Source organism: Amblyomma maculatum, chromosome 3, assembly GCF_055883805.1.
Source record: "Amblyomma maculatum isolate TAMU_Amacu chromosome 3, ASM5588380v1, whole genome shotgun sequence".
In the NCBI taxonomy this organism is placed as follows: Eukaryota; Metazoa; Arthropoda; class Arachnida; order Ixodida; family Ixodidae; genus Amblyomma; species Amblyomma maculatum.
Window position 1 is genome coordinate 8,665,194 of NC_139346.1, and position 26,639 is coordinate 8,691,832.

General features: G+C 45.2%; 2 long non-coding RNA genes across 3 annotated transcripts in view; one reads left to right on the forward strand and one right to left on the reverse strand.

Moving 5' to 3' along the window:
• The window catches only part of LOC146194183 (uncharacterized), a 667,843-nt gene that overhangs the window by 275,207 nt on the left and 365,997 nt on the right, over positions 1–26,639 (forward strand). The window lies entirely within an intron of this gene.
• On the reverse strand, positions 526–10,973 carry LOC146194185 (uncharacterized). 2 transcript variants are annotated; one of them, XR_014705782.1, is made up of 3 exons: positions 10,700–10,973; positions 6,399–6,992; positions 526–675 (listed from the first exon to the last, which is right to left on the reverse strand). It is a non-coding gene; the product is annotated as an uncharacterized LOC146194185 (long non-coding RNA). The 2 variants fall into 2 exon arrangements; XR_014705783.1 differs by lacking the exon at positions 6,399–6,992.

Genomic DNA, 26,639 nt, shown 5'->3' on the forward strand with positions numbered 1-26,639 from the left:
CCTGAAGCTCTGGGGTTTAGAGATAACAGTGGCCGGGTGAATAAACCGGCGGTGGAAACTAACAAAAAACGGCTGGAAGATTGGTGGCTTAAAAGCAGAGAAGTGACATAATGTTAGTAATGTAGGAGGAAAATTTAATAAATAGAATGATGGTTTAGTTAACTATTCTAAATCAATAATTAAGATATATGGAGAAAAATGAGCATGATAGCTACTGCTACCACCCCGTTTCAAAGGGGATGCTCCTATATTCTATCCTTCCATCCATCCAAGACTTCTGTGCCTAAGGATGTGGGATCGAATCCCGGCCGCAGCAGCAACTTTTTGATGGAAGTGGAAAGCAAGGCGCCTGAGTGCTGTGCAATGTCAGTGCACATTAGAGAACCCCAGGTGGTCGAAATTTCCAAAGCCCTCCACTATGAGGTCTTTCATAGTACTCGCAGCAAACAATTTCTGCCATACCATATCACGCATCATTAAATCACAATACAGTCCATGGAAAGGAAATACGCCTATGCCACTCAATATCTATTTACAGAGTTTAATTTTCAAGAAACAGTGCTACAATACACCATTATATAGAGTAGCAAAACACTGATCTCGTGCTAAACGAAAGCAAGTAGAAAGTCCGGACCGCAGATCTGGATAGGTTCCAAACTTTGGACGCAACGTGTACTGAAAAAGAAGAAAACAAGACACAAATTAAGGTAGGCTTTTTAACATTCAATCATATACTGCTACAAGAACTAGCTTTAGAAACCAGATGGTTTGTTCCTTCTTAACATGGTTATGAATGATGACAAAACAAAAGTAAAAAAAGCTGAGCTGGAGTTGGAAACTGCAATGTCTGAAACGCCGTATTTGAAATGTAGACTATGGCAAAGCCACCAACCTGTAATGGAAACCACAACGGGGCATTCTGTTTTTTTATCTGATCCTGACATGAATATAATAGTTCCATTTTTCAGAGTAAAGGAATGCGGGTTAGAATCTTGGAGGCATTTTTTTTTTTTTTTATCAGAGAATGAGAAGTGAAACATACTTCTCGTTTATGCATGAGGTTCCATAGTGCGCATCAAGAAAAGGACCGAACACAAGTGCTTGTGTTCTGTCCCTTCTTTAATGTGCGCTATGGAACCTCATGTAGATTACCCACTAGCCCGAACCCTGACCCTTCCTGTTTGATTCTTTGCTTGCTTTCTTCAATGCACTCGCTGCATTGTTGAATTTGTGACACAAAAAACTCTGGACCATAGAGTAAGGTAGGTGGGGAAATTTTGACATCGCATGAACTGAAGAGGAAGGAAACAAGACACAAATTAAAGCCCTCTTTTTAACATTTAAAACAATCAAATACTGTAACAAAATAATAAATTCTGTAAGCTGTAACAAATATGGCAGCCCCTATTAATGCAAAATAAGTGAATAAAATTCTCAAATGCAGCCCAAATCTGGTCAGGTTAGATATACCAGTACTGCCCTTCTAAAAGCCGGTGTCATGATCACAGCTGACCGCATGCTTTCGTTGATTTATAAATGCAAAAATGGACAACTCTCGCAAAAAAAAAAAAAAGATAATGTGCCGCTTCTTAACATTCGCATCCACCATAGCTTATGCTACTTTGCACGTTCAGACGAGAAGGACGGTCTACTCTGGCAAAAAAACAAGAAAGAAAAAAAAAAAAACATCTGCCGCTTCTTAACGTCCGCCCTAATCCATCCTAATTTACAATGAAATTTTGTTTTTACACAGCAGCATTTATATAAAAAAAAAAACACTGTTATATTACGAACTTCACTGCATGAACAGTTTATCTTTTAGCGGTGTAGAAAATACAAAACCCAAGCTCTCGAACCCTTCCCTTTCCGCTTAATCTTGAATGCATGCATTTGTGACTATAATACAAGCGAATTTGGAAGAAACAGCAAACGAAACAAGTAAAGCTTTGGTAACATACAATTGCATACCTCAAAATATCAGTACAGTTGAAATTTTCTGTGGAGCCAAGCTGCTCCCAACAGGTGCTCAATCATTAATTTTACCCACAGAAAACCTTTTGACCAAACTTGGGACATCTCAATTAAAATCCTGACTGACGGCTGGAGGTACAAACATTGCCATCAAAAATTATCAGGAGCTTCATGTGTTGATACAACTGCCATGAAATGGGTACTCCCACTGAATGCGAAACCAAGTGGCGCTGTGAATGTTTCAACAGTGCCTGAAAGCCTGCAACTGCATTGCAGGCATAATAGGAATGGGATGTGCAAACTGAAAGTCTCAGCAATATAGACCACCAAGTTCAGTTTGATTCTTGTACTGTAAGTTCTAAATGGTTTTCTCACATGAATGCCAACTAGCGCCCATATTGTAAACGTGCCTCGACTCGATGCTCTACCACCAGTGCTTGGAGTGGAGAAAACAGCCACTCCTCCACTTCAGGGCCAATTTGGATTCATTTATTTATTTTTATTTATTTATACAAGTACCTGCAGCGCCCAGGGGCATTACAGCAGGGGGGGCAATAACGGAAAAAAAATACCTAAAATGAGCATGTTACAATACCGAAAGTATACAGTAAAGCACATTTGTTTAACAATAAAAAGAACAACACTGAAAATGTGAGTGCGAGAAACAGGTTTAAAAGGGTGGAAAGCTACTACGACAAATTGGACGCCAGGAAAGACTGAAAATGTTTACCTGTTTTACATTGTGCTATGCTCTTAGGAAGACTATTCCAAAGTGAAGAAGTGTGAGGAAAAAAGGAATTACGGAACACATCAGTTCGACATCGCGTTACAAGAACTTTCAGCTTATGGTCGCGGCGTTCAGAGATAAAATGTGGAGGTAGAATGTACAAGCTCTTGTTTATTCCCGTAAGATCAGAGTATATTTGGTAAAAAAGTTCTAATTTTGCGGTTAGTCTCCGGTGAGCCAATGTTTTCCATCTAAGGTTTTCTTTAATTAATGTGATGCTACTACGGAAGTTATAGTTGCCGGAAACAAACCTGGCAGCGCGGTTTTGGATGCGTTCAAGTTTTTCCACAAGGTAAGAGCTTTGAGGGTCCCATGCCGCACAAGCATACTCGAGTATAGGACGGACGTTAGTTACGTATAGCTGTTCTTTTACTTTTGTGGGGGCTTTATAAAAATTTCGTCTAATGAGATTTAGCGTTCTAGATGACTTTAAGGTTAAATATTCTATGTGTCGGTTCCATGTCAAATTTTCTGAAAAATAGACCCCTAGATACTTGTAATGTTGGACCTTTTCAAGTGGTAGCCCGTCCAAATTATAGACTGATCTCACGGGAAGACGTTTACGGGAAAATGAGACATACTGGCATTTAGCAGTGTTCAAAGACATGCCCCATTTAGTGCACCAACAATGAATTTTGTTCAGATCACTCTGTATACTACTTACATCAAGATCATTTCGTATATTCCTGTAAATGGCACAATCGTCAGCATATAATCTCACTTTACATTCAAGCCCTTCAACAATATCATTTATAAAGACTAGAAATAGCAAAGGCCCCAAGACAGACCCTTGGGGCACGCCAGAGGTTACGGTGACATTCGTTGAATTAGTACCATTGATTACAACATTTTGAGTTCGCCCAGATAAGTAACCTCTAATCCAGTCTACTACTTCAGGGTGTATACAGAGAGAAGATAATTTATATAACAATAAAGCATGAGGAACGGTATCAAAGGCTTTGCGGAAATCCAAAAAGATGCAGTCTACCTGAAAACCAAGATCAAAATAATAAAAGAGATCATGAGAAAATTCTACCAGTTGAGTCGTGCACGACAAGCCAGGCCTGAAGCCGTGTTGAGCATTTGAGAAGAAATTATTGTTTTGGAGATGTTTCATCACAGAACTGTAAATAATGTGTTCTATAGTTTTGCAGCATATGCATGTAAGAGAGATTGGTCTGTAGTTTTGCAATGCCTTTTTGGGACCACTTTTGTGGACTGGGATGACATTTGCTGCCTTCCAGTCTGCAGGTAAAGAAATGCTGTATAGTGATTTATTAAACAAGGCTACTAAGAAATGCGCAATTTCTTGTGAACAAGCTTTCAATACATGCGACGGGATGGCATCAGGCCCACTGGCTGATTTGTTTTTTAGGCTAGAAAGTAACTTGAGGACACCATTATATGTGACAGTAACCGCGGGCATGTCCTCGTAGGCTTTTTCTTGTGCTTCAGGCAATTCACCAGAGAATGCGGCAGTAAAGACGGATTGAAAATAAAAATTGAAACAGCAGGCCTTCTCATAATCGTCGGACACTGTCTTCTCGTCAACTAACAAAGTAGGGACAGAGGTCACCTCTTTACTATTGATTTTAATAAATTTCCAAAATTCTTTTGGATTTTCTCTTAACCTTGTATCAAGCGATGAAATATAAATATGTTTATTTACCTTTATTTCTTGCTTAATTTTGTAGCTTATCTGGCGCATTTCCTGGAAAACAGACTGCTTGTGATTTCTTATATATGTGGCATACAGACGGCGTTTCTTATTAATTAATGCCCGAATTTTCTTATCCACCCATGGCTTATCATTCCGGCGTCTCCGTGTAATAATTTTTGAAGGGATGTGTTGCTCAATTAAAGCCATTAGTTTATCTCTGAAAAGAATCCAAGCTCCATCTATATCCAGTGACTGGATGACTTCATAAAAAAGAGGGTAGAAACTAGAAAGTTCTCTTGAAATTGACGTGTAATCACCTCGGTCGTAAGAAAACACTTTCCTGGGATGTTTGTGGGCAGATCTGACTGAAGTGGTAGAGCACGTGGCCACAACACTGTCATGGTCACTGATACCAGGGATGACAACTACATCTTTAATCAATGACTCAGAGTTAGCAAAAAACAAATCCAAGGTACTCTCACTATCATGACCTCGTCTGGTGCTCTCAGTCACGAATTGGGTCAGGTCATTAGTTGTAATAAACTCTGAAAAAGCTAGAGATAAGGTAGTCGAATCAGCCAAAACAGGTTTCCCCTTATTCCAGTGAACGGCAGGCATATTAAAGTCTCCTCCAAGTATATAATCACTATTTATGGTAGTTAAAAAGCTTGATAACTCACTAAATGATTCTGGACTAGAAGAACCAGGAGGCCGGTAAAAGGACCCAATAGCGATGTAACTGCCATGGTTAAGTCTAATCCTGCACCACACAGATTCAGAATTATCAAAAGAGCTAGGTAACTCACTACTCTGAAGGCATTCATCTATAAGGACAAAAACACCACCACCATGTGTGTTTCTATCACACCGGTAAACTTCATAGCCACAAGGAAAGACTTCGATATCTGCAACGGATTCATGAAGCCAAGATTCAGTCCCGATAATAACATGTGGTCGAACAGAGGAAAGCAATGCAGCAAATTCGTCTACCTTATTTTTCAAACTTCGGCAGTTAACTAGCAAAATACTAAGCGGAAGGCTGCAAGGAGAATTAGATTTTGCACTGGCGCACAAAGCTTTAGACTTTGAGCAGTGGTTGACATTTAGCTATGTATTTATTTCCGTCACCATGTCATCTCCGCTATCGTAGACAAAAATTTTGTTGCCTATATGTAGTTTGTCGAAACGCAGTTTGAATGAGAGGTTCGTGGTTTGAGCATATTCGTACAGTTTTGAGCGAGCGCGTCTAACAGCGGGACTGAAATCCGCACGAATAGCATATCGTTTACCCTTTAGCTTTGATCCCCACGACAACAGTAGTTCTTTTGCTTTAAACCTACAGAAATTTACAATAATCGGCCGGTTCTTTCCTTCACGAAAAGTTCCGAGCCTGTGAGCACGTTCGATATCATCTGCGTGGGTGATCTGGTCAAGCTCAGTTTGGAAAAACGCGATAACATTTTTCTCAGATTCTTTCCAACTTTCATTTTCACAGTCAGATAAGCCAAAAACTATCAAGTTATTTCTGCGTGTCCTGTTATATGCATCCTCGAGGGACGATTTCGCGTTTACCAGTCTACGCCGATTATCTGAGGCGCCTTCTTTGACTGCAAGTAAATCATTTTGCAGTACAGCGACTGAGTTTTGAAGTTCCTGCAGCGAACAAGCAAGAGCATTCTGTTCCTTCATAACTACTTCAAGATCGGCAAGAAAGCGTGTCTGTCCCTGCTCTAACCTGCGGACAACTGCATAAATGCCCTCAATAGTACATGCATCAATACTACCACTGTCCGGACTAGGGCCAGGATTTAATTCAACATCTCCCGAGAGGAGTAAAAGCAATGCAGAGAAAGCACGATGGGACAAAGTACGTAAACCCATGCATTTCTTAACCCACTCCAACAGACTGCCGGGGCACGACACCGCAATCACACATCGGTTAGAGCACCGGTAACAAGAAGCAGGGTTTCGATAACCAACCTGTGCGAGAAGACGCGGTAAGCTCATGTCGACAGCGGTGTAGCGCCCCGGCAGCAGAACGTCAATGCGGCGTTTAAGTAGAGCCTCCGCCCCCCTGGTATCAGTTGACGAGGGTGGTTGCCAGTCCAGATAAGTGAATGTATCCAGAGTTGGCGCTTGTTCGTTGTTTTCCGGGAAAGGCGATGTTCGCACGGCCTCGCGTGCGTCCGTTGAAGAAGATGAAGACGGGGCCAAGCATCCGGCCACATTGAAGAAGCCGTCGCCTGGCCATGGAATCAGCAGGGCTCCGAAAAGCACCTGTGCGAGAAGACGCAGTAAGCTCATGTCGACAGCGGAGTAGCGCCCCGGCAGCAGAACGTCAATGCGGCGTTTAAGTAGAGCCTCCGCCCCCCTGGTATCAGTTGACGAGGGTGGTTGCCAGTCCAGATAAGTGAATGTATCCAGAGTTGGCGCTTGTTCGTTGTTTTCCGGGAAAGGCGATGTTCGCACGGCCTCGCGTGCGTCCGTTGAAGAAGATGAAGACGGGGCCAAGCATCCGGCCACATTGAAGAAGCCGTCGCCTGGCCATGGAATCAGCAGGGCTCCGAAAAGCACCTGTGCGAGAAGACGCGGTAAGCTCATGTCGACAGCGGTGTAGCGCCCCCAAATCCATGAATCCAACTCGGCATTACCTCTGACAAGTTCTCTCTCCACTCGAAGCAGCGCAAATGGCGTATGGGGATGAAATTAAGGCGTACTTTTGGCCCGAAAACTGTGTGCTAAAGTAGCACGCTTAGTTTTTCATGTTGAGTCTTCTAAACAACCTTCGCAAGCAAGTTGGATGTTAAGAGCATAGTGGAACTTGTTTTGCAGGCTAGATGAAAAGGGTGGCTGTGAAAAACGACCAAAAATGCTTTTGCGCCTGGCAACAGTCGCTGCTGGTGACGTAGAGTTTACGCAGTACATGACATAGGCTTTGAGAAATGGTGTGAATGCTTCGGTTGGTGTGAGATGTTCTCGCCCTTTGCCTTTTTTTTTTTATTGCCATGCTTTGACAGACATCAAAATACATTGGAAAAAAAAAAAGTAAAAGCCGGCACTTTCTATGAACATGGCTTTGGCCTTCAGAGGGCTCGGGGGCAAACGGTGAAAACCTGCATGCTGCTTCACAGTGCGTTTCAGCGCATACACCTGAATTCGGAGCCCTAACTGAAAATGTGCTTGAAGAGAATGCCTTCGCTGGCAGCGAATATCCATCCGTAGGACAAGCACACCAATGCACTCCCTCGACAGTGCCGCGCGTCCGAAGACGCACTACGTACCCTCAGGTGACAGGCAAGCCATTGATGTGTGGGGTGCAGCACAGATGTCCGCACAGCCCCACCGCGCCTTCGGTGCACCCCAGCTTACTGCTTGCGACATGCTTTTCCCCCACAACAAGTTTGCCGCCGTTCATCAGAAAGGGCGAGCTATGGAAGGAGTGCGCCTCCCCCACAGCTCGAGTCCACCTTCAAGCTCACCATTAACCGTGAAATGCGCGCCTCAACTCTGCACTCAGTAGGCTCCGAAAAGTTCACTTCATCGGCAACGACTTGAAATGTACCCACACCACAGGAGCATAATGCGATAATCAATTACAGTACTGGTACCGGCGGCTGATCACAGTTATAAAAGCTCGGCACGGGCAGCAAGAGGCCACGGCCACACCTGTAAAACGATAACGTGCCAGATGTCCTGGGTCGCTGTCACTTTCAGCCAATGCTTTAGAGAAAGGTTTGGTGCATCCTCGTCATATCCACTTTCGTGAAGTTTGGTATACCGGTAGAACAAAGTCCACACAGCGAGCAAACGATGTGATGTCCTCAGTGTTTACAAGTGGAGTGGTCGAGGAGCGGCGCCAAGGCAGCGGCATTGCCGACTAGAGATTCTTGAGAAAACTCGAGTTCTCTCTGGCACTGTGGGAGTTATTCGAGTGGAGGTTGTTTTCTGAAACGAAAAACGGGCCTCAGGGGCTGCTTGGAGTAGAAGTTCGAGTGAAGGCGCAGTCATGAATATGACGGTAAGACTAACTGCCACATTCGCGAACATGCCTTCACTGCAACTTCTACTCCAGGCCGTTTGGAGCGGCAGATCTGTTTTGTTTTTTGCCAGAGTCGACCATCCTTATAATCTGAACGTGCGGCGTAGCATAAGCTTTGATAACTCTGATCAGCTGCTGGTACCAGTACTGTAATTGATCATCGCATTACACTTTTGTGGCATGGGCACATTTCAAGTCGTCACTGGTAAGCGAAAGTTTCGTGGCTCGCCCTGCGCGATGGCTTCCCCAGATGACGGTGAACTTGCAGGGGAGCAGTGTGTTACATGCAGTAAATTGGGGGAACTGGAGGTGCGGAGAAGCTGTGCGGACATCTGTGCTGCACCCCACGTTTCAGTGCCTTGCCCATGGCAGTCGAGGAAGCGCATTCATTTGCTCATCCTACAGAGCGATATTTGCAGTCAGCAAAGGGCATGGCTTTTCAAGCAGGTTTTCAATTATGTCTCCGAACTTGTCCGAAAGAGACAGGGCAATCAATGAACAGAAGGGTAAATGAACATCGGGCAGACACAGGCAAAGCCCTCCCAAAGGCAGTTTCCCAGCATTTCGATCAGATGGGCCGTAAGGTTGTTGAAATTTATTTACTTATTCTCCATGTTGGGCTTTAAATCTTCAAGGGACACAAATTATAGGCTGGCATATCTAATCCATAAATTTAGAGCATTGGAACCAATGGGAGCAAATATTGTTACGTGAAAACTCTATGTATTTACAGTATATTTACAACAGCCTCAACTAGCATAGCCGCGAGCAGCAACATGGAACCAGGCCCACTTTGTTATCTCCCTGTCCCTTCCACGAGGCAAGTGAAGGAAACACTTCGTTGTCGTTATCTTGCAACAATATCTTGAAAGAAGCATTAGTATTCCTTAAATATATTTCCTCTCTGCCACAACTAGTCGTGAAAACAATCCCATAAAGTGTAAATAGTACACTTTATTCATAGCACATGTGCATACTCTGGATCCCCGCCCCCCCTCCTGTAAAAGCATAAGCTCCAATTGTTTTTTCAAACATGTTTGTTTCTCATTACTTCTTACTTTGGTTCCCCCTTGAATTGTTTCAGATAATGCCATGCTTGGCAGGTATAGTATACTCTGATTTGTTGTTATTTTGATTTTTTTTGTCCTTCTCTGCCCTTTCCAAAACCTCTTGATAGCTGTTCCCATGCAGCTGCATTATTATGGCTTGTGAATGACATCACTTGCCTTAACATACAAATGCCACAGTTCAAAATTGAGCTCTTGCTCTGAAAAAGCAATGACTATGTTCATTTTTGTTTTTACATATCGAACACCCTGGGCGGGGACACTTATATCCCCACCCACGGTGTCCGATATGCAAGAACAAAAATGTTGAAGCCGACTTGCTGTGGGACTGCCCAGCACTGAAATTGACACGAATCCCGGCACTTGGCGAAAGCTAGCCTGCCAGCAAACAATCCTGCCTCGTATATCACCTGGACGCAGGGACTCCTTGACTTCATAAAATCACCCAACCTTTTTCCATTAATTTAATCATTTCTTCATTCTTCATCTCATACCCTACTGATGCCCTTAGGCAGTAAATATCGTTAAAAAAAAAAATCAGACGGCACAAGCAGGCAATGTACTTTCCGGTTCTAACCCAAAAACATTGATAAACATTCGCCGGTAAAAAAATTACGGCATCTGAAAAACCCAATAACGCCGGTTTTTGGTATCTAGGACCAGTTCTTGAAAAACTTTTCCTCTTCCGTCCCTTCAGAGTACAGAAACAAGCACAAAGTATTTTAACCATGGCTCCACTTGTTTACGTTATTGCAAAATCCGGACACTGCGATATGTGCAAAAAGTCTTTCTGTGGCGTGACATCGTATTTTTTCTCCCTTAATACCAACGTTTGGAAAAAAATTACTGCACTGTCGACATGTTGAGGACTACGTGCATGCCCCTTTCCCCAAGGAGGGCCGTAAATATAAATAACCAAAGAACTTGGGAGACCCTGCACAGCTCTGACCCTGAGACCCAGCTGGGCGCGATCAACCTGGCCGAAGAACAACGCACACCAGCCAGCATCCGAGGCGAAGCGCCAGACGCAGGTGGCGGAGATACGCGAAGTCTACTCCTCCTTCTTGATAAACATGCATGCATACCGCCACAGCGAAATAGCAGCGCTATCTGGCTCAATGCAAGGGCGCCAGTTCTACATCTGCAAAAAATACAATAATAGTCTGTATACTTACGGCTGAACTTGACAGCTTGCGCGACGAGCAGCTTTGATGAGCCAGTTGCCCGCCGTTTTTTATCCTCTCAGGCCAGGCAACGTTTACCCAATTGACCTTCTGTTGAAGGGCCGCTGAACGTCTGCAAGGTTTTTGAGTTACGTTTGACGACTGCGTCGTGCCCCTGAATTACATTAACATACTCTACAGCAAAAGATTCATCGGGAAATCGGAACAGCGCGAACTTGTACAAGTACAGAACAAGAAGTCACATGTCACCATTGACCAATGGATCCCAAAATGGCCTAATCGCACGTGTGTCGCACCCGCCACCTATAAGGAGTAAATAATGTTTCTTTCTCTTGTTTTAGTAGTAACTCACACCATTTGGCCCCAAATGTAGCCCTTGTTAACAATCTTTTTCCTCATTTATTTTTTTTTTCACAGACATCTTTTTACCATGTATACAAGCATGGCCTCTGAGATCACCAAACGCGCGTTTGGTGATCTCGGAGGCCATAATACAAGCAACTTTTTTTATATATATTTATTTTTCAAATTTTATAGGCCTACACGTCACATTTTTATCTCGCTTGACATTGACACACACAATCCTTCTGCATCTGCTTTTGTGTCTGCTCACGTTTTGTAACGCACCATAATGAGTACAGCTTCATATACAAAGGCGTAGCAATTTCATTATAAACTCCATTCTTATTTCATTTTTATTTTATTTTTTTGTCAATTAGCGGTCGCCGTCGTCAGACAAGTCATCCTTCATGTTGCTCCTTTTACCCGGAAGTTAACGAAGAACTCGTCCGCACCGTTATGAAGACGATTGTTCGAAAGGATAACAATTCGGCGTTCTCGCTGTCTCGGCATCATTTCACTAGAACTGCTAGCTGAGAGGCGCACACGACCACGTATGTGCAACCCTCGAATGTATTCAGGAAAACAAAAGGGACGCAGGAGGTTTAGGAGGTATGATCTAGTCCTGAAAGTGGTAGTGTGTCCCTCTTAATCACTTGAGTAAGAGACAGAGAAGATCGCCATCGTGGCCACGGACGTTCCGCCACGCTATGCTCTGCGGCCATTCCAACGTGTTAGCAAACACATCGCAAGACATCGTCGCTGCCGTATTCAGCTGATTGTAGTACATATATGAAAGAGTATATGTGTGATCCGTACTAAGCTCGCCATACGTGTTTGATACGACGTCCCGTATATTTGCTTGTGTTATATACGTGATCGGAATTGGGACAGGGGGCCGGTAGAACACTGCACGGGAACGGGCCGTGGGCCAGGGCTTTCTGTGTATACAGCTTCTTTTGGAAATGAAGGAATCCTGCCGCTAAATTTGGTCCAGTGATTTATTTGACGCCGAATAAGAGAAAGCGTATTGTAGACAGAGGAGTAAAATGTCTTCCCAAAACTTTCTTGACGAAACCTTTTTCTTCTACAGGTACTACACTACTGCCCTTTTTATCTGTTGTCTCATCTTGGCATATTTTTATGTACTGGCGGTAAGCAGTACATTTTTAAGGCGTCTGCGCATGCAGACTTTGTCGGGCCCGGGGCGGGTCTAGTCGCGGAAACGCGGGCCAGGTATGCGCCTGGTTCATGTGTGAATGGGGCCGGGCTGGGCTCGGCCTTTAAACGGTGGGCATGGGCCGGGTCCGGACCGGAAAATCAGGTGCAGTGCTCTAGTCATGGCCCCGAGCGTGTGTTAATGCTGGAAGCACGTAGAGCATAAAGCTTGCAGCGCGAACCCAAGACCCTTTTTGTAAGAAATTTCTATAAGCCAGCCAGATACATCAACTGAGTTTACCATGGGTAGTATCAAATAACTATAAAAAAACTATTGCAATTAGACCATAATCGTTCAGCGGTTCAATTGTGCAAGTGCGTTACTGCAGGAAAGCCAAATTCAATTTCGAGCGACCCGGGAATTAATCTTGTGCCCTGAACGTCCGTTTCAACTTGGATACCGCGGCTGCGCTCATGTACCCATGCACGTTCAACGGACAGTCCTTCACGCTCTTCAGCGTTTGAATTTTTATCCCGAGAATGAAAACGAGTGAATTAAAACGATGTAGGCCAACGATCCTGTGGCTTAAAGGCCCATTGTCCACCCTCCGGTCGAAAATATTTTCTTCCCCGGTGACTGTGAGACTAGAACGCAAGGCCGCAAAAGTTTTTTGAAAAGAGTAACTAATAACGCAGTTACAGCCACCGCGATCACCCGATTCTGTCATGCTTCTCTCCTTCCGTTCCCTCGCAAAGGTTTTTCACTCTCCTGCCCGAGGTCGTCTAGCCTCCGCAAGACAATTTCCCCTTCGTCCTCCGCATTTGGCGGGAGGTGGGGCGTGGCACTCCGCGAGCGCGAAAAAAAAGAAAAAAAAGAAACAGCCGATGAGCGCGCGCCGCTGGATTCAGTCTGGCCGTGGCGAGGGAAAAGCGTGCAGCGAGCGGTAGAAACCCATCCTTCTCCCGTCAGCCAGCGAGACGGACCAATGGGCGTCGTTCGCGGTACGTACGTCATTACTGTGGCCCGTAGGGGCAGCGCAGGAAACGGTGATGGATGGATGGATGGAAAAACTTTATTTTCGTCAGAGAGCATGTATGACTGACGACGACCTGGGTGGCCCACTCCACGGCCCTGGTCTGGACGACCGGGTCTGAGCTGGCCAACACGGCCTCCCACTGCTCGAGGGAAGGATCACGCATAATATCCGCCGGTGGCGGTGCTATGCTACAGCTTCTAAACTACAGCTCCTACAGCTAAACATGCAAGGAGGTAGAAAAAGAGCGAAATGGCTAGAGATAGAACAGCAGTTGAAGGATGACAAAATAGGTGTGTACGCTCTTTGCGAGACTCATCTCAGGGATCTAGAAGATCCGCCGTTTATAGAAGGCTACGTCTGGGAAGGGTGCAACAGAACGAGAACGGAAAGAAAGGGTGGAGGGGTAGGTATGTTGATACACCAGGGAACAAATTGGCAAAGAATTAAATCATCTTGTAAAGAACATATCTGGGTTTCGGGAACCATTGCCGGCATAAGGACATGGCTAGGGGTAGTTTATTTAGGAACAGGACATCAATGCAGGCAAGAAAACAGGGATCTTGTTGAATGTCTCAGTGACGATATAAGCCAGTTTGGAAACGGGGCCAATATTATTCTGCTGTGAACGGCCATATCGACGATCTGGATGGATACACGGATTGTAACGGGAAGCTAATGCTAGATTTCTGCGAGCGACACGATCTAGTTATAGTAAATAGAGTAACAAAATGTGAAGGCCAAATCACGTGGGAATTCCGCAACAGGCAGACGACCATTGACTATTGTCTAACGTCGCAGGAAATTTATAGCAAGGTCACAAAAATGGAAATAGACGAAGAAGGGGAGTGTAGTCTGGAAAGTGATCATAAACGTATTAGTCTGCAGATGGGGCCCGTGATGAAAAGAGAAATGGAACTTAGACAAAACGTAAACGCAAAATTAAACGACGATCAAATAGCGCAGATACCAGCAGACATAGAGGAAGAAATAGAGAAAAACCCCATGGAAGACTGGGATTATGAACAGGTAGAACTACTCATAAGGAGTAAAATTCAGGAGTTTAAAGTAGCAAACCGCTGGAATGGAAAGAGGAAGCCACGGAGCTGGTGGAATAAGGAAATCAGGGAAGCTATTGAAAAACGACGGGCTGCTTCAAGGGAACACCGAATGGCAAAGAAGGCACAGGCTTCTCAGGAGGAAATCGTCCAAAAATGGGAATCATATCGACAAAAGAAACTTCAAGTGCAGGCCCTCGTCCAAAGTAAAATAAGACAGTCCACCGATCGCTGGATGGCTGATATACACGACGCCTCTAGAGGCGGAGCAAGAAAATTCTGGAACCATATAAGCTGGCTAGGGAAGAAGAATCAAAGAAAGCAAGATCGGATTCAAGATAACGAGGGAAATTGTTTAAAAGGAGACAACGCAGTGAACTACATTAGATCAGTTATAGCCGAGTCATTTAGGAACGACGATAGGGCAATCTCCGCAAATCAGGAAGCAACACAAGGTAGCAGAATACAAAGCACCTTAGAACTGACCAATCTAAACTGGAAAAAGGCAGAAAAAAATATTCCTAAAAACACATCTACAGGAATAGATGGAATTCCGATCAAGCTGATTAATGAACTCGGTCCAAAAAGTAAGGAAACGTTGTTAAAAGCTTTGGAAACAGTCATATCGAATAAACAAATTCCGGACAGCTGGCGGCAGAGTAAAATGAATTTGAATTATAAAGGGAAAGGAGAAAGGATGCACATAAAATCCTACAGGCCGATTACCATAACATCTATAATGTACAGGTTACCCATGCAGGCGGTGAAATTAAAGGTGCAAGCATGGGTTGAAAGTAACAAGATACTCGGAGAACTTCAGAACGGCTTTAGAAATGGTAGGCGCTTAGATGATTGCCTGTTCGTGCTTACCCAATGCATCGAAATATCTAGAGTGGAAAATAAGCCTTTGTATTTGGCCTTCCTGGACATAAACGGGGCGTACGACAACGTAAGCAGGGAACTCCTGTGGAACATATTAAAAGAAGAAGGTTGCGGTTATGAGATAATAGAGTTCCTACAGGAAATATACCAGGATAACAAAGTAGAAATTACGTGGGAAGGTATAAGAAGTACGGAGGATGTCAAAGTATGCAAAGGATTAAGACAAGGCTGTCCTCTATCACCGGTGCTGTTCATGCTTTATATGATAAACCTGGAACGGAGGATACAAGACAGTAACCTAGGTTTTAACCTGTCATACAGTTTAGGTGGAAAGGCGGTAGAGCAGCGCCTCCCTGTTTGATGTATGCAGACGATATTGTGCTGCTAGCTGAGAGTCTGGAAGAATTGCAAACTCTAGTTAAGTATTGCGGAGACGAAGGGGATGCTCTAGGCTTCAGTTTCAGCGGAGTTAAATCGGGTCTGATGATTTTCAACGGCTCAACTGATCAGGGTCTTAAAATTCAAGGCCTTGAAATACCTAGAGTAGCAGAATATAAATATTTGGGGTATGGGTAAACGAAGGATTGGCATACATTGGAAAGCATGAGCAATCACTTAAGGCCAAAGGGCGAAGGAATGCCGGGATAATGAAGCATCAGGCATTGTGGGGATACAATAGGTACGAGGTATTGAGGGGTATTTGGAAAGGAATTATGGTGCCCGGACTTACTTTCGGAAATGCGGTTTTGTGCCTAAAATCAGAGGTACAGTCGACATTAGAAACAAATCAGAGATCCTTTGGACGATTAGCACTAGGTGCCCACGGCAAAACTACAAATGAGGCGGCACAAGGAGATATGGCCTGGGCATCTTTCGAAGTACGGGAATCTCAGAGTAAAATACTATATGAGGAACGCCTCAGGAAATTGGACAGTAACAGATGGGCAGCTAAGGTATTTAAATACCTGTACCTAAAAAGCGTTGACTCACAATGGAGGAAAAGAACTAGGAAACTAACTAGTAAGTATGCTAGTAACAAGGACGGAGAAAAAAAAAGCATTAAGCAACAGGTGAAAAACACAGAAGGTAAAAATTGGATAAATTCGATGAAAAAAAAAAAACAGAGTGTGGAATTATACCGAAAGTGGAAAATGCAGATCAGGAAGGAAGATTTCTTTGATAACTCAAGAGGCAGTGCCCTATTTTTTAAAGCTAGATCAGTGTGCCTTAGAACACGCAGCTACAAAAAGAAATTTAACAATGTGCTGTATGTGGTACCTACAGTGAAACAATGACCATATTATACTCGAATGTAATGGTATCCATCCGGTAGTTTATGCAGGCGCAATCCCTGTTCCTGAAGCTCTGGAGCACGGTGGAAGAAAGAGAGGTGCTACTACTACGACGGCGCGGCCGCGCTGCAGCGAGCGCGCGGCCGCTTAGTGTGACCAGAAGAGAGGGCAGCCGCTAGGGTCAGCACGTGTTCTGGGGGCCATCCTCTCCGCCGCTTCTGCTGGCGTGCCTATGAAGCACCGGCGCGCGCGCTTATAATTTCGCACTTAAATCAGCAATAAAAGGTCTTAACTCTTAGATATTTATTTTGCGATAATTACACCCCAACTTCTGAGCAGATAGAAACTTTCGTAACGCTGACTAAACAAATAACTCCATTTCCGAGCAAACAGAGACGGGTCGTCTGCTTGAGCGGACGACACGCTGCGCTCACCGCTCCTGACCACGCATCAGGCGCGCTTCTAGCGGATTGTCGCCATGTCTGGCCAATTAAAGAGAAGCTTCATGACATCATGCCGCCGGTGCAACACCTCTTGGGTAGCTGTTCAACGCATGTGAAATGAAGGTTCGCTATTCTATCCGCCCCTTGTTCGCATCGCAACCAGACGCCGATTGCATGGCGGTGAAGGAAGCAAGATTAAAGCACTTTCGGGGAGGTTTGAGCGCCCGCTTTATCCCCGCGGGCGCGACAACCGTTGCCACACGAGAAACAGCGCTGCGCCTGTTTGAACGTGGCGCTCCAGTGGCAAAGTGAAGTATCGAACACAAAAAAAGCAAAGCTATCTGTAGCCGGATGCGCGTGTCTATCTCAGACGACGGCTACCACACTGTCAGACTGGGGCTTTTGCCGAGCGTTCGATCTGCCGTTCGCACTCCTTGCAGGCATGCATAGCCTGGACTGCATGAAAGAAACAAAGAAACTGTGCACAGGAATGAAGGCAATGTGCGTCGTCGAATGATTAAAGTAAACGACTGCAGCTAAGAAACATTCTATTTTAATGAGGGAATACTCCATGACCTTCACAATTTCTTCATTTCACTAGTAATATTTGGAATACGTTGCTTGCTCATTGAACTTTACCGTATTTTTGCGCAATCTGTGTTTTGGTGAAGGTAAGACTCAAAAAACATCTCTGTGCTGCCCGATGCCACAAGCGCATCAGGAACACCACGCGTACGAATTTCCGAATCATTCACTACGCTGTCTGCCAGATAATTTGCAACGCCAAGACATAAATGACAAAATACAATATTATGCCACATTGAAAAACGGTGTGCGATTCACAAATGTCGTAGAATCTTGAATCCTGCTTCGTGCACTGAGACTTGTGCAAGGGCGTTATTGGAGTGGCCGTAATTACTAGCGCAACTAAATTATGCAATATCTTTTCAATGAATTTGAAAGCTGAAGCAAAGGAGAATAGGGGACAAACTTTAAGAAATATAAGAAAAATTATTTGCCTTAAGAAATTTTCATTGCTCGCTGTTTTCTTGAAATTAGCGCGATCGTACGTCTGTATATTGAAACATTATGTAAATATAAGCTTTCGCAGTTTGATACATAAGTATGCTGAGAACAGTGTGTGGAAGATTGCCGCTCTATCACAAACGTTTTTCGAGACAAAGGCCTGCAAAATAGGCAAAATTTCCTTTCCAGGCCCGATTTTGCCCCGCCGCGTGGTGCAGCAGTTGATAAGATGCCCGACTGCTGTGCCGGAGCACCCTGGTTCGATCCCGACCGCCGACGGCTGCGTTTCGATGGAGGCGAAAAGAAGAGGCGTCCGCGTGATGTCAGATACCCGGGTGGTCGAAATTACTCCTTAGCCCTCCACTGCGGCACCTTTTTCTCTCTTTCCGCTTTCACTCCCACACTCCTCCCTTCCCTAAAGGCACGGGTCAGGTGTCCACAGAACATTTGTGACAGATACTATGCCTTTCCTTTCCTGTGAAAACTAATTATTTTATTTTAAGAGATTTCATAAATACAGACTAGGTGATTCTTACAAATCTGGTGAAAAGGAGTAGCCGGAACCGCTATGCGCCACCAAATTCTTCTTTATTGTTCACATAAATAAAAAAATCTGCACTCCCCCCCCCCCCCGCCCCCCCCTCAAAAAAAAAAGCAATTATCTGAATACAAACAAAAGCATGCATATTTTTAGTCAGACCATTTCCAGCTACCTTGCTTTATTATAATTTCTGTAATCAGTCTAATCAATAACCAAAGTTGGCAAAAACAACAGAAAACATAAGCGCGGCACTCCACTTCGTTATTATTAATTTCCTATGCCCCGAAAAAGAAAAAAAAAATTGGCAGCACAACCAATTGCAGATATCTTCTTTCCAGTCATCGGGCAACAGTATATCAAAATTTTAAAATCAATTTATAAGGTCGGCCGACCATCCTTTGTTTGATCGTACATGGAATCGCCTTATAGCATCCTACCTTCAAATTGGGCTGTAATGCAAGACAGGCACGTGTAATGCCAATAAAAAGAAATGCGAGCAAAGGCACGTCTACGGGTTCCGCTGTTTAAATTTCTTGCGTCATGTTTACATTTGGGTTGCATAAGAAGCCTTCTACAATTGTCCGCAATGCAATTAATCGGAACATTTGCGTGTCTTTGCTATCAACCGGAAAAAAAAAAAAGAACGGCGAGAAAAAATTCAAATCGTGCAGTGCGCGAACGTAACTCTATTCTTTTTTTTTTTCTTTTTTTTTCAGCGCGACAGTATCTGGAACTTTGCACATGTTGGCAGCTGTGAAGGCTCACATAGTCCTCTTGCACTCCTTTGGATGCTCTTTACGCATCGCTCACAGGAGTGCTTTAAGGAAATATTGTATTACTCGCGTTAGTCGTAAACAGCAGAGCTGCATATCAATTAAGAAATTATTCATGCAATCCCGAGTCGAATTATAACCTAGAAAATGGGCAGAAATATAGAGGTACATAATTCCTGCAAAAAAAAAAATTGTTTCAAGCAGGCGAACGCCCCTATGTGTCAAAAACAAGCGCCCGTCATAGACGCGCCCATTGAAACACCAGCGAAACGAGCGAAGAGACAAGCTGGATGGATGGATGGATAGAATATAGGAGCGTCCCCTTGGAAACGGGCTGGTAGCAGTAGCTATCATGCTCATTTTCCTCTCTATATCTTAATTATTGATTTAGAATGGTTAACTAAACCACCATTCTATTTATTAAATTTTGTTCCTACATTACTAACATTATGTCACATCTCTGCTTTTAAGCCACCAATCTTCCAGACGTTTTTGCTAGTTTCCACCGCCGGTTTATTCACCCGACCACTGTTATCTCTAACCCCAGAGCTTCAGGAACAGTGATTGCGCCTGCACCAACTTCCGGATGAATACCATTACATTCGAGTATGGGAGGAGGAGGAGGAAACAACTTTATTTAACGCATTGCATTAAGCGTTAAGAATGTCCTGGGCCAGGGTCACCAAGGCCAACTGATCTTGCAGCTGGTCAGAGGCTAACCAAGCCCGCCACGTTGGGGGAGGAGGGTGTGGAAACTGAGGAGATTGGAGGGCGACAGGGCATGAAAAGATGCAATGCTCCAAGTTTGCATAGTGTTCTGGGCAATTTGGGCATGCAGGGGAATGTATGATTCTGTATAGAAAAGATCGGGCAGGAGTAAGCAGTGCATTGTTGTATGCGTCTAAGAATGCGGATTTGCGTGGTAGTGAGAGATTTATCAGGAAGAGAAAGTGTACGGAGTGTTTCTCTAATATTGTCGTAGTGAACGTTGATTTCTTTTTTGTAGTGAAGAGTAGTGTCCCACGTTGGTGGATAAGGCCAGGGAATCCCAGGCGCCCGGTGTTGAAGTTCGCGGGCGAGGCGATGCGCTACCTCATTGCCTGGGATTCCAGCGTGACCAGGAATCCACCTCAGTGTTACAGTGTGGGGACGTAGTTTAGTAAGAGCTCTGTGTAGATCATCGTGTAGTTCTTCAGGAATGCGACCCGTGTGAATGGCGCGTATAGCTTGTATTGAATCAGTGTATATGGTATATCCTGAAGGGTTAGGGGGTGCTTGTGCGAGGTCTTGAATACTGGTAACTATTGGTAGGGTCTCGAGAGTCGCTGTAGGAGGAGGATCTATGTAAGGACCGAGGGTATGCGTCGCTACATCGCTACAGCTCTGAATTGAGTAAGCAGCCGCTCCGACGTTAGTTCGTGATGCATCTGTGTAGATGATCGTGGAATCTGTCGGGTGAACATGGTTGGAAACGCGAGCGGAACGTCTGCCTGTGTTAGTGTCGGGTGCAACGTTTTTTGGAATGGGAATTATTCTGAGGTTATCCGAGAGCGAAGAAGGGAGGGTAATTATAGGGAGGTCTATAGGTTTTAGTGCAACCTGCTGTAGTATCCAATGTCCTTGTTTGGTGCTAGAAAGACGTGCCATTTGCCGGTCGCGATGTTGTTGTATGAGGTCTCCCAGGGGCAAGAACAGCCCCGTAGAGTATAGGCGCTCCGTGGACGTATGTACAGGGACGTTAAGGGCGGCCTTGTACAATATGTGAAGCGCAACCTCAATCTGATGTCTTTGGCGACAGGTTAGTGTAAGGTAAGGAATCGTATATAAAATTTTGCTAAGTGCTAATGCATGGACAAGCTGCCTGACTTGACCCTCTCGTAGCCCGGCGTGCTTATTGACTATACGGCGAACTAGATGCGTAAGCTGATTGCAAACTTTAACGGTTGTAGATACATTGGCCTGATTGGTTAACTCGTGGATATGAAGTCCGAGGACCCGGCAGGATGATACACGAGGGATGGGGTGACCTGCCATTGTGAGATTGATCAGCTGGTTATGTCGGAGTTTTTGCAATCAGCACCAATTCGGATTTTTCAGGTGCGGGAGATAGCCCTACTTTATCAAGGTAACTAACGACTGCATCGATACCTTGCTGTAGGGTCTCCTCTACTGCTCCAGGAGACCCAGAAGTGCACCAAAGAGTAAGGTCGTCTGCATAGAATGTGTGTTTTAGGTTTGGGATAGACGCTAAAGTACGAGATAGGGGAGTCATTGCAAGGTAAAAAGGGTAGGTGACAGAATAGCGCCCTGAGGAATACCACGTGTGAGGGGGAAAGGATAAGATATCGAATCGGGGAGACGGAACTTGGCCGTACGGTCGCGGAGAAATGCTGTGAGGTAGCCATACATCTTTAGACCACAGCCAGTAGAGGCAAGGATGTGTAATAGAGGATCGTGGGCAAGGTTATCGAAAGCTTTTCGCACATCAAGGGCCACTATGGCTTGGATCTGGGAAGTGGGCGGAGGGTCAAATTCGTGCATGAGGAGAAAAAATAGGTCCTGAGTAGACACACCTTTTCGGAAGCCAATTTGTTGAGGGGGAAAGAAATCTATGGATTCAAGATGAGTCTCGAGCCGATTGAGCTCCATCCGCTCCATGGTTTTTCCCAGGCATGATGTTAAAGAAACTGGGCGGATGTTTTGAAGCGCAGGTTTTTTGCCTGGCTTTGGAAGTAGGGTTATAAGTGATTGTTTCCAAGATTCTGGGAGTGTGCTTTCTTCCCAATGTAAGTTTATAATGCTCAGAAAATGTTCTTTGTCCTTGTCAGAGAGATTTCGAATGAGTGAGTATGTAATCTGGTCTTCACCTGGGACTGACTTCCGCTTTAGCTGTTCTAGCGCCCAGTCGAGATCCCAGAGGGTAAACAGCTGATCGAGTTCTACATTGGAAGCACCAGTGTACGGAGTATAAAGGCTGGGTAGGGGAGGAGGAATGTAGAGATCGCGGAGTTGGGCTGTTAAGGCATCCGCGTCTAGTTGAGAATAGTGCTTCTCGAGAGTGGGAACAGGCGCCGGTTGAGGCCCGAGTAGTTCTCGGAGTAAATGCCAGGTTCTTTTTTGATTTAGTGTGCCGTTAATGGTGTTACAAATTTTGTTTCATTGATTGGTGTCAAGTGTAACGCAGTGTTCTTTAACCTGTCGCGTCAATTCGGTGACTCGGTCGGAGAGGCGAGCATTGTTGGGCTGAGTGCGAAGAGTGCGCAAGAGTCGTTTCCGCCTCTTCCAGATGCGTACAAGGTAAGGGTCCGGATTATCTGACGGGGCTGAAGTGGAACTCTCCTGCGTAGCTTGTTTCTGAGCATGTTTGAGTGCTTTTGTCCAGCTCTGAAGACTGCCAGTAGTATGAGAGGTGTCGCGTATAGTGCGAAAGGTATTCCAGTTTGTGTGGGAAATTTTACGTTTACGCGGACGGGTACGGCTAGGGACAGTGATGTTAATAATGTAATGGTCGCTGAGCAATTTTTCATCTGTAACTTGCCAGGTGACCTCTCGCAGTCCGCGGCCCACTGTGAGGTCTGGCATGGTGGATTGTTGGTTCCTGTAACCTTCCCGGGTAATGGAGTTTGGGGTGTTATAAACAGTTAATTGAGCTCTGTTTAATGCGTCGTTGAGTATACGGCCAGGTCGGAAGGTGTGTGGGTAACCCCAGATAACGTGCGGGGCATTAAAATCCCCACCTATCAAGAAGTCGGAGTCTCGAAACAATCTTGAAGTAAAGTGCATTAGCGGTTTGAAAAGCGTGTACTCTGTAGGAGGGTTATAAAAATTTAGAATGGATAAAGGGCGAGATAAGTGATCAGAATACAGTGTAAATGCAATAAGGTGACGTTCAAGACGACTGGGGACTTCAATGGCCTCAAATCGGATGTCCCGACGAATATAAGTGCTCACTAATGGGGCACAGTCGCTGTCATGCGCTGCATGCAGGGCACGGTAGCCCGGAATACCTTTAAGAGTACGCGATTCTTGAATGAGAATGACGTGGGGCTGCGAGGGTAAAGTCAGGAGCCATTGGATAAAGAGTGTTCGATTGGTACGCAGGTTTCTGCTATTCCACTGTACAATGTGTATGTGATTGTTCCCTGCCATTCTTAAGCTACGTTAGCGCGCTTCTCGGGAGGGACAGAGAGGATGCAGCAGTTGCTTCAGTGGATGTAGATGGACGGGGCCGTTTAAGAGAATGATTTAGGAAATCCATGCGTTCGTCATCCTGCAGGAGATTGCTAAGGAGGGTATGCATGAGTTCGAATGCTTGGCGAATGGCGGAAATTTCTTCTGCAAGGTACCAGATAATAGGGTCATTTCGATCTTTTATGTGGCGCATATAATTCTCAGATGTGATAACTGGTGTGGAATCGGAAGATGTATAAGAGAAAGGCTTGGGAGGGGAAATGGTAAGTGGCGGGCTCGGCTTACCCGGTGGTGGGAGCGTAGCTGGCTTGAGAAGCGGACGTGGGGCAGCTGGCAGTTCTTGAACTTCTTGATGCCAGACATTTGTCCGAGGGGGCGGTGCCGTCTCTTGATTTGCATGTGACAGAGGGGGGAAGTCCTCGCGAGTCGGAGGATGATGGGGTGGCGTATTCTTCTTGTCAGGGTGACCAGACATTTTTTGTCGCGTAGTCAATAGTCGCTTTGTAGTGGGACGCTGGGAATTAGATGGCTTTTTCTGTTCTTGGACAGAAGGTTCCAGCTGTTCCCTGAGACTCTTCCTTCGGTCATATGCAGCCTTGTGGCTCTTTTGGTCTTGTTGTTTCTGTACAGGGCAGGTGAGGTCAAAAGTTGGGTGGGTTCCACCGCAGTGGAAGCAATAGGCGGAGCAACGATGTGGTTCATGTGGTTCGATGTGGCAGCACAGAGATGTTTTTTGAGTCTTACCTTCACCAAAACACATATTGCGCAAAAATACGACAAAGTTCAATGAGCAAGCAACGTATTCCAAATATTACTAGTGAAATGAAGAAATTGTGAAGGTCATGGAGAATTCCCTCATTAAAATAGAATGTTTCTTAGCTGCAGTCGTTTACTTTAATCATTCGACGACGCACATTGCCTTCATTCCTGTGCACAGTTTCTTTGTTTCTTTCATGCAGTCCAGGCTATGCATGCCTGCAAGAAGTGTGAACGGCAGATCGAACGCTCGGCAAAAGCCCCAGTCTGACAGTGTGGTAGCCGTCGTCTGAGATAGACACGCGCATCCGGCTACAGATAGCTTTGCTTTTTTGTGTTCGATACTTCACTTTGCCACTGGAGCGCCACGTTCAAACAGGCGCAGCGCTGTTTCTCGTGTGGCAATGGTTGTCGCGCCCGCGGGGATAAAGCGGGCGCTCAAACCTCCCCGACAGCGCTTTAATCTTGCTTCCTTCACCGCCATGCAATCGGCGTCTGGTTGCGATGCGAATAAGGGGCGGATAGAATAGCGAACCTTCATTTCACATGCGTTGAACAGCTACCCAAGAGGTGTTGCACCGGCGGCATGATGTCATGAAGCTTCTCTTTAATTGGCCAGACGTGGCCACAATCCGCTAGAAGCGCGCCTGATGCGTGGTCCGGAGCATAGAGTTAATAGTCCGGAGCGGTGAGCGCAGCGTGTCGTCCGCTCAAGCAGACGACGCGTCTCTGTTTGCTCGGAAATGGAGTTATTTGTTTAGTCAGCGTTACGAAAGTTTCTATCTGCTCAGAAGTTGGGGTGTAAATATCGCAAAATAAATATCTAAGAGTTAAGACCTTTTATTGCTGATTTAAGTGCGAAATTATAAGCGCGCGCGCCGGTGCTTCATAGGCACGCCAGCAGAAGCGGCGGAGAGGATGGCCCCCAGAACACGTGCTGACCCTAGCGGCTGCCCTCTCTTCTGGTCACAAGCGGCCGCGCGCTCGCTGCAGCGCGGCCGCGCCGTCGTAGTACTAGCACCTCTCTTTCTTCCACCGTACTCCAGAGCTTCAGGAACAGGGATTGCGCCTGCATAAACTACCGGATGGATACCATTACATTCGAGTATAATATGGTCATTGTTTCACTGGAGGTACCACATACAGCACATTGTTAAATTTCTTTTTGTAGCTGCGTGTTCTAAGGCACACTGATCTAGCTTCAAAAAGTAGGGCACTGCCTCTTGAGTTATCAAAGAAATCTTCCTTCCTGATCTGCATTTTCCACTTTCGGTATAATTCCACACTCTGTTTTTTTTTTCCATCGAATTTATCCAATTTTTACCTTCTGTGTTTTTCACCTGTTGCTTAATGCTCTTTATTTTTCCGTCCTTGTTACTAGCATACTTACTAGTTAGTTTCCTAGTTCTTTTCCTCCATTGTGAGTCAACGCTTTTTAGGTACAGGTATTTAAATACCTTAGCTGCCCATCTGTTACTGTCCAATTTCCTCAGGCGTTCCTCATATAATATTTTACTCTGAGCTTCCCGTACTTCGAAAGATGCCCAGCCCATATCTCCCTGTACCGCCTCATTTGTAGTTTTGCCGTGGGCACCTAGTGCTAATCGTCCAACGGATCTCTGATTTGTTTCTAATGTCGACTGTACCTCTGATTTTAGGCACAAAACCGCATTTCCGAAAGTAAGAATACCGGGGTATAACTCTTTTTATGTTAACCGTGCTACAAAACGTGGGGGAGGCGTTGCGCTGCTAGAAAAAAAAACACGTACGCCTGTGAACTGTTATCTGATCACTGCTTCTGTAATGGTGATATCGAAATGCTCACTGTGAGGTCCGCCCGCCAAACGTTTTCTGTTCTTTACCGTCCCCCCCAGGGAAACTTAGCCACGTTTTTTGACCGCTTTGAGCGCGAATTATTCTTTTTTAACACAGAAACCTTTATTTCCTGTATAGCGGGAGACTTCAACATAGATATTAACAGAGTAAGTCCTGCACAGCAAAAGCTTTCTGCGCTTCTTGGAGCGACTGGATTCCACAACGCTATCAGTAGTCCCACACGCATCACTGCTACCTGTTCTTCGGCGCTAGACCTTATAGTAACAAACAGTCCCAGTACACTCTTTTCGGGCCGGATCGCAATAGATATCAGTGATCATTTACCTGTTTTCTTGCGCCTAGACAAACAAATCCGTACGAAGGCAAACGCACAGGCTCGACGGCAACTGATTTCTCAAGAAAGGCTTGAGCAATTTAGGAGACGCATTGTTTTAGTGAACTGGGATCCCGTATACCGAGAAAATACAGCCGAGGGCGCTTACCGCAAATTTCTGCAAATTTTTCTCTTATTGTACAATGACTGCTTCCCTGTGGTTGACATAACGCCATGCAAAAATGCTCGTAAGCCGTGGATGAACCGTCGCCTCACGCGACTCGTGAAA